At 38.7% G+C, this 13672-nt stretch overlaps 1 protein-coding gene across 42 annotated transcripts in view; it reads left to right on the top strand.

Moving 5' to 3' along the window:
• Window positions 1-2098: 2098 nt before the first annotated feature.
• Window positions 2099-13672, top strand: part of PTPRD (protein tyrosine phosphatase receptor type D) — a 1166099-nt gene continuing 1154525 nt past the window's right edge. For 41 of the 42 annotated variants that reach the window (XM_032676409.1, XM_032676410.1, XM_032676448.1 and 38 more), the window contains exons 1-2: window positions 2373-2471; window positions 2842-2949. The gene's annotated coding sequence lies outside the window, so the exon portion shown is untranslated. Of the gene's footprint in view, window positions 2126-2372; window positions 2472-2841; window positions 2950-13672 lie in introns of those variants that run through there. The other variant, XM_032676411.1, reaches the window with a different exon arrangement.

Raw genomic sequence — 13672 nt, 5'->3', positions numbered from 1 at the left:
TTGAAGTGAACTTAAAGAAAAACCGTCAATACTCAGTACCAGGTGTACCAGGAGCTCTTCACCTCCTGTCCCCTTTTTAGGGTAGCGCTGTAGTTTGCGGAGGGTGAACTTCGGAGATGAAATCATACCCGCAGGCGGACGGTGCGCCCTCTGCCACCTCTAAGGCGAGGAAGATCCCCCTTTGCCCCGTTTTCGGGCTGCGGGGTGACTGCGTGCCCTGACCTGCTACCGTGAGGTGCCCACGGGCCGAGCCCCGCCCGCCCCGCGGCGGCTCCGCGTCCGCCCCGCGGCCCGGTTGGGATGTTTCACCCCGCGGCCTTCCCCGGAGGCAGCTCTGACTGCGCTGAGGTTTTGGAGAGGCTTAGGCCCGCGCAGTGCCTCTCCTCAGGTTTAATCTGGTGCCAGAGCACGAGGAGGTGGTTACGGTTGAGCTACCGTGGAGTAGCAAGCGACCAGCAAGCTAGAACTGCGCAGCTACGGGTTAGAAACGGTATCATGGAAAGAAATCACCTTCATTCAAAACATCCCGTGGGGGGAGGAAGCGTCTCTTAAACCCCAGAAATCAATAAAGAGGTACCTGGCATACTGAACAAAGTTTTATTTTAATGCAGATGAAATGAAAATTAAAACAGACATACAAAATCAAAACAAAAACCCCTAACCCAAAAACCCCAATCAAACGTCACGAAACACAAAGATACCCCAACAACAAAATCCCTTCTTTTAGTCTTGCATAAACGGTTTACCGTCTGTTAAAAGCATTTGTGCACTGTTGTGAGTAGGCAAATGATTGCGAATGTTCCTCTTGGAAGACAGTATTGACCTGTGTTAGAAATACCTTCGTAAATTAAATCTCGATGGGATCTATTTCTGGAAAAATCTTAATTAAAAATAGCGCAAACCCAAAACTGTATTCTAAACAGAATTAAAATCCCCCCCCCCCTCCCCCGTCTGCTCTCAGACAGTGTAGTGTTATCAGTGGAACTGGAAACCTTACAGCAATCACCCCAGCATTTTTCTGTAAAGGAGCAGGGAGAGGGGGGGAGAGGAGGGGGCTCCAATGGGTCTCGTTGCTGGGAGATACTTTGAGGGCAAAGTAAAAGTGCCCACCGGGAGCAGAGCTCTGCGGCTGCCGCCGCCGCCGTCTCTGAGATGCTACAGTATCAGGCAGAGAAGAAAATAAAGGAGTTTGGAGTTGATGTACACGTCGGAGCAGCAGTAAAAAGATATAAGATATCGACACGCTCAGCTGCATCTTGTTAAAAGCTTCCTGCGGGTTGGCAGAATGAAATCTTTATTTAAAATACACAAAGTATCGTCAGGGGAGGAGCGGAAGGGAAAACACTAAAAGGGCCAAACACAATGCTTAACCCATCGGTATAAGCAAAAGAGGGGAAGCGATGAGATTTGTTGGGGCGAACGGAAGAGGGCGAAGGGTGCCCTCCTTGCAGCCCAGCCACAACAGCCACCTGGGGACTCGATGTCTCCACTCAGCTTTGGAGACTTTCTCTTTGATGGTGACAATGATAGTTGCTCTGGTACGGGAGAGGGACTTATGAATACCAGAAGCAGAATGTGTGCTCACATTTGGGTGTGAATGATAGGAAAACGTGCCTCGCCACCACATCCACATCAGCGCTCTCTTAAGTAGTGGTAATATTATTATTTTATTATCGCCAGCCGGCGGCTTTAAAGGTGCATTATTTTAATGCATTATTAATTGTTTTCTCGGGGAGAGAGGAAGACGGGGATGGGGCTTATTATTATTAACAGCGAGGAGCTCACTCCTGTGGCACACGCCGGGGAGCGCGGTGGGAGGAGGCAGCGCCGGGGGAGGCGGGTGGCGGAGCGTGCCCCGGGATCGCTGCGCGGCTGCGGCGCGCACACGCGGGGCTCGGCGTAGCCCCCGCCGCGCCCTCCCGGACTCCCCAGCCCCTCACCCGCCTCCGGGCGCAAAGTTCCGCGGTCAGCTACCGGCGCGGCACCTCGCGGCCGGCACCTCCCCATCCCCATCCCCATCTCCATCCCCAGCTCCGCGGGGGCGGCGCGGCTCCGCGGCCGCCAAAGTTGCGGCCGGGCCCGGAGGCCGCCGCCGGCCATCAAGTGGCTCGTTAAGGAAATGCAGGTGAGCGGGCTGAGCGGCGCAGGGGGCTGCGCGGGGCCCGGGGGGAGCGCGACCCCCGCCCTGGTCCCCGCCGTGCCCCCGGGCCGCCCGCTCGCCCGCCCGCAGCCGGCAGCGCTCGGCACCGAGAGCCGGCGGCCACCGCACCCGCGGAGAGAGCCGCTCCAGCGCCCCCCGCCCCGCGCACACACACACACAGACACACACACACAGACACACACACACAGACACACACGCACACCCCGCACCCCGCCTCCCCACCCCTCTCTCGCTCCCTCTCTCCTCCCTCTCGTCGCTCTTTTCCTCCCTCCTTCTGTCTCTCTGCCGGCCTTATCGGAGAGAGTTGCAGGTACCTTACCTCTCTCTCCCTTCCCCGCCAGCCCCCCCCCCTCGCCCCTCCCCCGCAAATTTTAGGGCGCAGGAGCCCCAGGAAGCCTATTCTTCTTTCTTTTTCCCTTTTTTTTTTAAAAAAAAAAAGGGGTTTTTTGTGTGCCTTTTTTTGTTGTTGTTTGTTTGTTTTTGGTTTTAGTGGGTTTTTTTTGTTTTGTTTTGTTTTTGTTTTAATCACTGTGACCGAAAAAAGAAAATTCCTTGGAAGAATGACTCTTTGTCGGAGTCTGCTCTGAAAGCAGGGATACCCCCAGGAGCTAGCGGCAACGGCGCTGGATCCCATCAAAACAGAACTGCCTGATGTGGCATGTGCTTCTCTCTCTTTGCAGTTCCTTCTGGGCCTGTGTGGACTAGGGGCACAACGCGGCACCTGACTGGCAGGAGGGGAAAGCGGAGACTCCTTCAGGTTTCCAAAGAGGTCCGAGCGGACAGCATTAGTAAGTAAATCTGCTTGATTTCTGTCCCTATGTTCTCGGGCTCCTCCAAACCTTTTCCTAGCGTTCACACACATATGTATGCACAGACACACATTTTTATATACATATATCTATGCATGCATATATTTCTGTTCTCAGGTTACAGTGCTGGTCAAAGAGAAACTTGGAGGCTGTGGTAGTTTGAACTGTTTTCAGTGGGAAAATGCATTAAATGTTTTACTGGTCTCTTATGAGAAAAGAAAATTGTAGGTGAATACTTGTCTAAAGAAACTGAGTGTGGCAAGTATTGTGTAATGTCTACGTTAGTTCGAGTGTAGGTATTTGATAGATTACAGACAATATCTAAACAAAGAGATGTTCCCTCAGGAGGATTCTATAGCATGGTCTGACCTGCAAAGTAATACCTGGTGATGGGGCATTCAGTTTAATATGAAATTTGCCTGAGTTACAGATACTGAGAGTATTTTTATCTGCATTCAGTTGTAAGTGTTTTTAGTTCACATTTCCAAAGTTTCTAAATTTTTCATCAAGTTTTATGTATAAAAGTACGTATAATGAGGATGACAGTTCCAGACAACAGTTTTGCTTTCTAAGTGCTTTTATGGGACATATTCAAAAGTACTGATCACACTGTTTTCAATAGGTGAGAAAGATCTAGGGAAAACAAAAAGATAAACTCATTTAAAAGGGTTTCATGAACAGTGAGACTGTGTTTTGCTGGCTGAGCTGTAGAGTTGACAGAAGGTAAAACGATAAAATAAGGGTATGTCATGAAGAGTCTGCTGTTAGGTGTTGTTCAGCGCTAAATATATCTGCATCTGGGAAGGAGAACTTTTGGAGACATTATTTCTCTTGGGACGGTGGACTCATTATTGACATTTGCTGCCTCTCTGATAGAGGAAGCGTCTAGTACTAGTAGTTGAGGGTTAACTGTTTCCTAGGTAGAGAAGAGAAATAAGAATGACAGGTATGTCAATGAAATATTTGCTCATGTTTGCTAATACCTAAATAAAACCTTAGTGTTATGTCAGTAGAAATACAGTTGAGTCAGGTGTTTTGAATGTCCTGGAAGGAATCAATAGCATTTCAGCATTTTTTCTCCGTTCCGGCCAAATGGACTTGGATTTAAATTCTTCATGCGTTGTAGTTATTATAGGGAGAGTATGGATGTGAATTTGAATAAAATGAACTTATGTCTTTACAAATTCTTACCAAATTTGAGTTATTTTACAGTAAAAATTCAGAATACTGAGTACTGTAAATGAACTATACAAATCAATTGTCTTATGTATTATGTCTTTACTCTTCACCCAATCAGAATAAACTTGTGTCATTAGAAGACATTAAACATGCATTTACAAATGTATTTTAATACACTTCTCAATGTGAAATTCGTGTTGCATTTTCAGATGTAATTCAAAATAAATCACAACTAATAAATGTCACCAAGAGTGAAAGTTTATCAGGGTCAAATGAAATGCATTCCTTTGTGAAGTAAGGAAATTAGTTTGTGTCACAGCAGTAAAGATAACTAGACAAAATTTATTTAGGAAATTAATATGATACAGTCAGGAAAGATTAAATCTGCTGTAGCAGATGGATGACATTCAGAGTTGCTTTCAGGTATTCACAATCTTAGAGCAAGGAAGAATTACAAAACATAGGGTACAAGTTCAGAGACAGTGAATATGGGTGACTTTCATATTGCATTACAGTAGTCTTTGGGTAATTGACAGTAACATTTATGACAGAAAAACACCCAATGAACTTGTGAACCTGAAATTAAAGGATAACACATTTGCTGGCTTAGTAAGGAATCCTACTGTTATTGTTTTATTACTATGAATTTACATTTCAGTTAAGAATAAAGCTTTTGTTTTTTCCCTTTTTTTTTTTTTTTGTGACTAGGCAACATTTGACATGGTTCATTTCTGTGTTGTATTCCCTGTGGGCAAAGCATTAAAATAATATATCCAGCTAATTTACATGAACTGTTTTGAGATTGCATACAGAGAAGTTTATTAGGTTAAGCTTTCAGTTCTGCTAGGTGGTCCCAAACACGCAGCATTACAATGTTGAAAGCCTGAAAAAGTGTCTATGTAAGAAAAAAACAAACCAAAAAACCTTACAGGAACTACATTGTTTAGTTTAGCTTGAATCACAACATACTTTATTAGTTTGGAGCATACTCTTCATTCTTTGTTTTAGGATATGTCTTGGCAGTACTTTAGTATCTATATAAAAAATGACTCAACACATACTCCACTTTTGCTGTAATTACTGCTGTGGGAAACGACCTATGTCAAATCATGACTTAAGTTTGATAAATATTGTATTTGATTATATATGTATGTAAAATCTTGAATTGTTTATATAGGAAAATGTCAAATCAGTTCAATCTAATTCAGAAGAAACAACAGAGGACTTAAAAAGACCTATTACTGTGAAGATATAAAATTGATATAACAAAGTTGCATGTGTCAGCAGTAATGTTTTTTATTATGCAATTGTTCTTGTTATTCATATCAGATAATGGCACGATGACATATATAAGCAGTGTACAAGGAATGAAGGATTAATTCCTCTAATGTGCTTATTTAAGATTTCTTACTAATAAAATCATACATACCTGCATTAGTTTTCAGTAGATAAAGTCAAATGACATTGTCATTATTAAACACTTACTATATCAAGCTACTATCAAACTTTGTGGTGATAAACTGTGATGGAAAAATTACAACAGTGTATTCCTTCTTTGTTCTTTGTTAAATGTGGCATTGCTGAAGAAATTCGCAGTACACAAACAAACATGCTGCTTGACAGTGCAAACTATTTTGAACGAGGAAATGTGATAAATATTAAATAATACACCAATGCTTTAATCAGCTTGCTTTCTGTGTCCTCTTTTAAGAACTTAAAAGGCACTAATAACTTTCATATGTATGGGTGCTAAATCTATAGGGTTGAAGTACTGTAACTAGTTGGAGAAACTAAGATATCATTGGCTAAATTGGGAAACAGGTGAGTTAAGCGTTTTGACAAAGGTCACTGATACTTTTCATCAGTCCAAAGCTTGTTTAGTGTGAAAACAGATTGGTACCTTAATCCCACATAATTAGAGTAAGATTTATTGATTTGCTATCACTTTAGAGACCTTGTAACCAGCAAATATATATTTAATAGTGACATTTATGCAGATGATCTGTATTTTAGAGTTGAATTTTTTAATCTGTACTCAAGGAAAGTAGGTTTTTGCCGTCACTAGTAACCATAAGTATTCTAGGGAAACTATCAAGGGAGGAGGAAACAATCGCGGCATTTTTTAAAAAAGGGAAAGAAAAAGAAAAGCAAAATGGCCATAGAAAGATCTCAGATTCAAAAGCGTTTGGGCTGGAGAATGTCTGTATAAATGGTGCTTTGGGATGTTTTTTTGCCATACGTATGTTTTGAGGTCATTAGTACTAGAAGTTTCTTAAAGAGCTTTCATGTTATCACTTTTTCATTTAGACTTTCCACCTTACAGTTTTGCAGCTACAATCCTAACAAAGTCTGACGAAGTTAACAAGGGGTTTTATGTCACAGTGAAATCATGATGATGGAAATAGGGTCACAAAGTATTGACAGGGAGTGCATTTGGCCTATAATTTTTTTAACATATTTGATTGTGATGAAAAATGTTTTGTAGCAAACAGATGGATTTAAAATTCCAATGAGCAGTAGTCATGAATTAATTAATTCTCAAACAAGAATTAAATATATTTAATAATAAAATTAAGACAAGGAAAGAGACCTACAAGATTAAGGAAAAGGAATGCAAATTTTTAAGCATTATTAATGCTGTTAGATGCTGTTTGATTTTCAGTTTATCCATTCTAGTAACTTCTTTAGTAAGATTCAGAATAAGAAAACAATAACAGAAAAGCTAGCAGTAAATGGAAAATTGCAGAGAATTTATTTCTATTTTTATGGTCAATATTATGTTGAGTTACACATCTATTTTCATTTTTTGTCAATAGTTGCAGAAATGATCCTATTTATCTTACATTTCTATTCTATTAAATATGCTATATTAAGTGAAGGCTATTGTGCAAGAAAATGCATTCCTTATATTCTATATTTCTGTATTGGCAACTTTGTAACCACTTCTAAAAAGTATATTTTTTGGTCAATGCAGAAGCTGAAGATCGAGTTGAAAGAGATTTTAACTGAATATGGACTGCAGAATCTGGTTTATAAAATCAATTTTATAAAATTTCTCCCAGCAATACTGTGAAATTTTTCAAACCACTAATATGTTTTAAATTTTTGCTGAATACAGGCATGCTTTAAATGCCTTTAAAATTCTTCAAAATACTACTATACTTTCCAGATTATGTACTTATATTGTGTTGAAATGTAAAATTAAGATTATAGAGATGTATTTGGAGAAAGAAACTTCTTGATGTGTATGTTTGCATTATGAAGAAGGCTCCAAATAGTCCAGTGATTCTCCTGAGAATGCTGTGGGGGATTTGTTCCAGCTGTGAGCAACATGATCTCATATACTTACCAATTAACAAATAAATACATATTACAGGCCTAGTCCTCTGCTTTGTCTAAACATTGGGTCTAGAAAAATGTTTTCTGCATCAGTCAGACCCACCTTTATTGGGATCTTACAGCTATTGTGAAAAGCTTTAAGGGTCCTTAAGCTGAATTCTTCGGTGTGTTTCAGAATGGCTTCTCAAAAGATAAGGTGGATGTTTTGGCGCATATGGTGCTTTCTGCTTTTCTCCTGAATTTAAAAAATAAGAGTTGTACATAGTGGCATCCAAGAAATCACTCCTTCTCCAAGCTGCTGCTTTTTATTTGGTTTTAGATTACCTAGCTCGTTTTCAAAGTGTGTGTAACACTGCTCAGCAGTGAACTGTTAGGCGCATATGCTTTTTGTTCAGGGGTGATTGTCTGTCAATATGAAGAAGGGCTCATGGTTTAATGGGAGGTGGAATTATTTAGCTATTCTAGTTGTTGCAGAAACTGTGTGGGTAAGGTAAACTCATATTTCCAGAGTGCTCAAGAGACCTCCCAGTTGATGAGCTTCTCCTAGGTGACAAAAAAATTGCATTGTGATGATGACTGATTTAAGGTGACCAACCTGAAAAAAAGTCCTCTGGTGGCAGCAGGCTGGAAGTGTACACCAACCAGTCTCTGGCACAAGTAACTCCTAAGGTTTACTGTAGGAGAAGTAACTGCATAAGAACAATTGCATCCACTCTAGTCTAAAAGTCAAGTGATTTTTAGACTCTCATATAGCAGTTTAACAGTCAGTGTGGGAGTATGTCAGGCAAAGTAGGTTTGCTCCAGCTTTGACACATTCTCTCTCTCTTTGTCTCACCCCTACACTCTTTTAAAATGTATCCTTCCTTGTGGTGCAAGGCATTAGTCTCACCAGACTCTGTACTATATAAGACACGTCTAAAGTAGTTCAGCTCTGTATTCTCATTCTCAGCCTTTTAGCCAAAGTCTTAGTCTTTAGTAAAATATTAATTCTCCACAAGGTAACTATATCCATAGCATATTATTTTAAAATATATGGATTTTAAATCTTTTTTCCCTGAACAGGAGTTAAATGAGAACACTTACAGTATAATTTTTGAATCTACACTGAAGGATTTAATTTTAACCTTAAAAGACAGTTCTGATGAAGCACAACATACTTTCATTACCTGCCCATAAGTATACGGGAGAGCACTGATGTAACTCTTGCTTGGATAGCTACAGAATTGCTGGCAGTAAAAAAAAGATAAACCAAAATAATGCCTTAACTGCCATCCGTTAGGGTAAAAAGACATAAAGGTATCCATCCCATCAATTTAACAATCAGAAAAAATCCTACAGGATGATGTATTGTCTCAATCTTGAATGATTTTCTTTTACATCGAAAGGAATGTGCTATGATGTTGTGTTGGCAAAGTCCAAAGCAACATCAGTTCTCAATGGAAGGGATTCAAAGAGAATCCATATAAGCTGTCCATGTCTACATGAGTTTTGCTTTCCTTTTCTTTTGCAACTATGTTTTGCCAGATGGCGTTCTCAGGCTTCTTCAGAGAGACAGAAAACATAAGGAGTTTTGTCTTTATCAGAAATCATATTAGTATCATGAAATTACAGTTGATATTTTTCTTCATCTAGGTTTTCCTGAAGGAAGTGTGTGGTTTTTTTGGCTGTTAATTATTGTTCATTTTGACCATGACATAAAAATATCACTGTACTCATGCAATAATAGTAGGAACCAGCTCCCAAAATGTCAGTATAGCTAAGATATTAGAGTTCATAACATAAGAATTGAGGCCTGAAACCTCTTTTGATGAAACCTTGAAACCTGAAAAATTCCTGCAGTGAGAAAGGCTTGATCAACATTAAATCATTATTACTGAAATATCCCACATATGTTACTGAAAGGATTTGAGAACATACAAAAATTTCTCTTTGAGAGGACATTTAGTGAACTTTTTTATATGTCTGTAATTTTCTGAAAATTGTAGGTACAGATAAATCACAGAAGTTTCAAATAATCCATTGCATATAACCTGTACTATCATTTATGTGGCTACCATTCATAGAAATATTCCTAATGAAAAGTTGTATTAATCATTGGTTCCTTCACAAACAGAGGTCTGCCCAGCAAAGCTTATAATTTCAGATTTGACATTAGCAGATTTGGAGTGGCATCATTAGCATACCAACTGGAGTACTTAACAAAAAAATAAGAAAAAAAGTAGAACTGTTGCATTAATATAGTGATAACCTGTGTTCCCCTTTGAATAATGTAGCCATTTTTTCAGTTTTAAACACATTTATTCTCTGAAATTTTCTCCTTTCTCCATATGAATAAAAGATACACGAATAGCTTTTTCACACAATTTGTCCTAATCTTCCTCTTCTTTTTTTTTTTCCCCCCAAGAATGCTGGGCAGCTAGACTTAAAAAGCTGTACAAATCCATTTGCCAGTTTTTGCAGACCATTGGCTTTGGGATGGGTTGATTTGACTTCTCTTTTTCCATGTAAACCCACTTCATTGAAGTGACAGTCAGTTATTGAATTTGGAGACTCTTTCCTAGTCACTTGCTAGTGATGCCTCAGCTAGGAAGTGTACAGTGGACTGCACAGCTTCAAGAGCAGCCCAAAAGTATGTAGGTCACCAGACCTGGGTTACCAAATACTGTTAGTCATGCTCCCTACATCCATGATAGTGTTCCACAAAATTAACTTAGTGATAAGTGGAACAGCACCATACAATCAGTCTTATTTGGAAGAACCAAGAAATAATTCAAAAGCAGGGTCAAATTTATTTTGTCTGCATTTGTAGAACAAAGTGCAATGGGCTTCCTGTGCAGTTTGTTTTAAATTTTTCGTTCTAATGGAAGTATGAGGAAAGAGAAGAAGTAGTGCAAGAATAATGTTACCTATGGGAGGCCATTGAGTAGAATAAAGTGGTCAGCAAGTATGGTTTTTGGTTTTGCTTTTGGGGTTTTGTTTGGTTTTTGCTTGTTTGTTTGGTTGGGTTTTTTAGTTTTGTTTTGTGGGGGTTTGTTTGGTTGGTTGGTTGGTTGGTTTTTTCTTCTGTACAATCCGCAATTAAAAAAATATTCTAGAATTGAATAATTTCCTGAGAAACTTCCAAACAGGTTGTGGTGCTCTCTTGACATTATCAGGATGCACAATTTCTCCTATTTTAAAATCTTTCATTTGAAAACTGCCTGTAGTGGGTTTTATTCTAGGTTTATAAACAAAAGTGATCTTTGTATTTGTCACAACAGTAATAATTGTATTGCAGCACCTGTTTTTCCTCATCAACTGTAGCTTTCCAGAGGTTTCTATAGGTGTGGAAATGAAGTCCCTGGGTGTTCTCATTATCATATTCTGTATAATATAATAGATTGGAAAGTATCCAAATGTATTTTTGGCTCAGAATGATATTTTTTCTTCTCAGCATGGAGGCCAGCCTTTCCTACTCTTCCCAACCTTCCCTGTTTTCCTACTCTTCCTTTGCAGAAGGCTGGAACATGGTTAAAATGTCTGATTATTACTAAATCGGCTCATAATTTGGATTTCTGTTCTGTCTCACTGATCCTAAAGATAGTGACCCTTTCTCCTGGGAAAAAAAATTTTTTTAAGTAGGGTGATGTTCTTAACCTACTTTGTTTTTTCTAGAACTGACAAAAATGGGAAAAAGAGCACTCCAGCTTATGTAAATATCAGATGTTTCCTAACTAGGCAAGAGATGAAGAAGTAACTGGTAGAATTCTGCTGGAGTTATGTAGTTAACAAAGTGAGTGTGTTAGTGTCTTTAGGCAACACTGAAGTGCAGTTAAATGATTACAGCTTTTTTACTCCTCCACTGCACTGATAGGTCTTGATTGTCTTGAGAACTGAATGAAGAGGGGGAAGAAAGCCCATGAATATTTGTGTTCTGTTAATTAAATTAAAGAAGGCATGAATTATGATATTTATTTAACTTAGCATTTTTGATTACTTATATCAGGGTTTGTAAAAAAAAGATGCAATTTATGTTTCATTATATATTTTAAAAAAGGAATTGTTAGAAATACATAAAGAGGAAGGAAAGGAAAGTGAGAGTAGAAAATGGATAAGTAACAGGAATGGAAGAAATCCTCAGCAGTAGTCCTTCGATTCAGGTCTCTGGTGCATTGTCAAGTCAGATGATGCCTTCTTTAACCACTAGGGATGAGATTTAGTTGCCTAAACATAGGTGGTTTATGCCTTTTAGGTGCCATAGGGTATCTGCTCAGCCCTAGACTATGTTCTCTTGTACCATATCTAGGCAGTCCCATATAGGTGTTTCAGAAAAAAAAGAACACATACAATTATGTATTCATCTGCATTCAGGATTATGAATTGTGCATGTCTATATTCTGATGTTGTATCTAGAACTTTGCCTTTCCTCCTTGCCTTTCCCAAAGGCAAGGATTTTTTCATGATATGCTAATTATATCTGATGCTAACAGAGAGAGCTCCGTTAATCAACACTTGTGCTTAGCTATCAGCATAATTAGATTAATTATATTTTGGAGACATCCTAGAAATCCTATCATGCTTGTATGAACGTGTGTGTGTTGGAAGCGACATCATTCTTGTCTTCATGTTCTGAAACAAGGTTATATGTTGGTTTTTGATTGCTTATTTTGTTATATTTTTTCCCCTTTTTGTCAATGATAAACAGAGTGATGGAGTCCAGAAGTTTATGCTACTAATTATAGTCCATCCACGGAATCAAATTCTGTGCTTTCCTGCTCTGACACTATGCTGGTGCCTCTGAGACAAATGTGATGAACTGTGTAATATCACACTGGCTTTTTTTTTTTTTTTTTTTTATTTGCTACTTTGGTAGGTCACCTTTTTCTGTTTCTTAGAAAGAAAAGATGGACCTAGGGATCTGTATAATATAAATATATCGAGGTGAGGTGTGTTTTCTGTTTTTGTATTATTGACATTTTGACCATTATGCAACCAGTAAAGATTACTGGCAGTAGTATTTTCTTCTGAGGTCAGGGTTATTGATTTTGGGGTATAAACAGAGTTGATAAGATAAATCTTATGGTGATAATACTATTTGTATCTAAATTTTGACATAATTTGCTTTGGACAAAAGTTGGAGATACATCAATCTGCATTTACTAACGTCACTTGGATATTATGTTCATTAAATGACTGTTGAAAAAGTAATTGTAAGTGTTCTGCTTAGTAAGGGATTGCAATTAGCATGCATGAGAGACTGCTCTTAGAGGGGAGGTCTCTGATTGTAACCTATCTATCAAGACTTTAGAAAGGCAGGAGTATAGATCTTGTCTCTGAGCCAGCAACATTTTCCATAAACAGTAGATGAAGCGATTTTGAAAATTTATCCTGATAATCACAAAGAATAGAGCAGATTGATGAGCAGAAAAAAGGACCCAAGGAATACTCGGACCGTATTGTTTCATCTGATTTTGTTAATATATATGGCCTGTAGCATGGTTTTTTAGTTATGCGAACTGTAACATCTGTTTAAGGTGTTTCACTGGTTGTCTACATTTTACTAGCTTGGGGAGACAACACAAAAATAAAATACATTATGTCAAGTTAAGATTTTCATAACTTAACCTCACTCTGTGTTTCCAAAAGTAGTACAGTATCTTTTGATGTCATTTATGTTTGAATCATATAAAAGTTGTAAGCCAGGTGGAATTTGGGGGATAACAAAGAGGATGCCTAATAATTATGTTAATAATAATTATGATTATGCCTTATGATTGAAAGCAAGACCACATTTTAAATTTCAGAGGAACTAGATTTTATTTTCTTGCTCAGTACACAAGGAGAAAATACAGGAACAGAGTAAACAATGTAGTTTTTTTTTTTTTGCTTTGCTATTACATTGTGTTTTTAGCATTGCTAGGAGGGAACTAAGATGCGAAGGCTACCTTACAGAAGAATGTTTGCAAGAACCTTTCTGTGGTAGTAGGTTTCCTCCTAATTTTTAACAGCCAGGTTTCACAAATAACTAAAAATATATTTTTTAAAATCAGTTCTCACACAGCAGATATGGTAATTTCCAAAGGTATGTTGTGTCATAATGGCTAAAAATAATGTTGGCAATTATCTGAGAGTCTATACTTATTTCACCACGTTTCTTTGAGCAGGAAATATTCTGTTACTTGTTGCACCTTGATTTCTGTTTCTT

Source organism: Chiroxiphia lanceolata, chromosome Z (genome assembly GCF_009829145.1).
Source record: "Chiroxiphia lanceolata isolate bChiLan1 chromosome Z, bChiLan1.pri, whole genome shotgun sequence".
Taxonomy (NCBI): Eukaryota; Metazoa; Chordata; class Aves; order Passeriformes; family Pipridae; genus Chiroxiphia; species Chiroxiphia lanceolata.
This window is presented reverse-complemented; position numbering and strand designations above follow the sequence as displayed.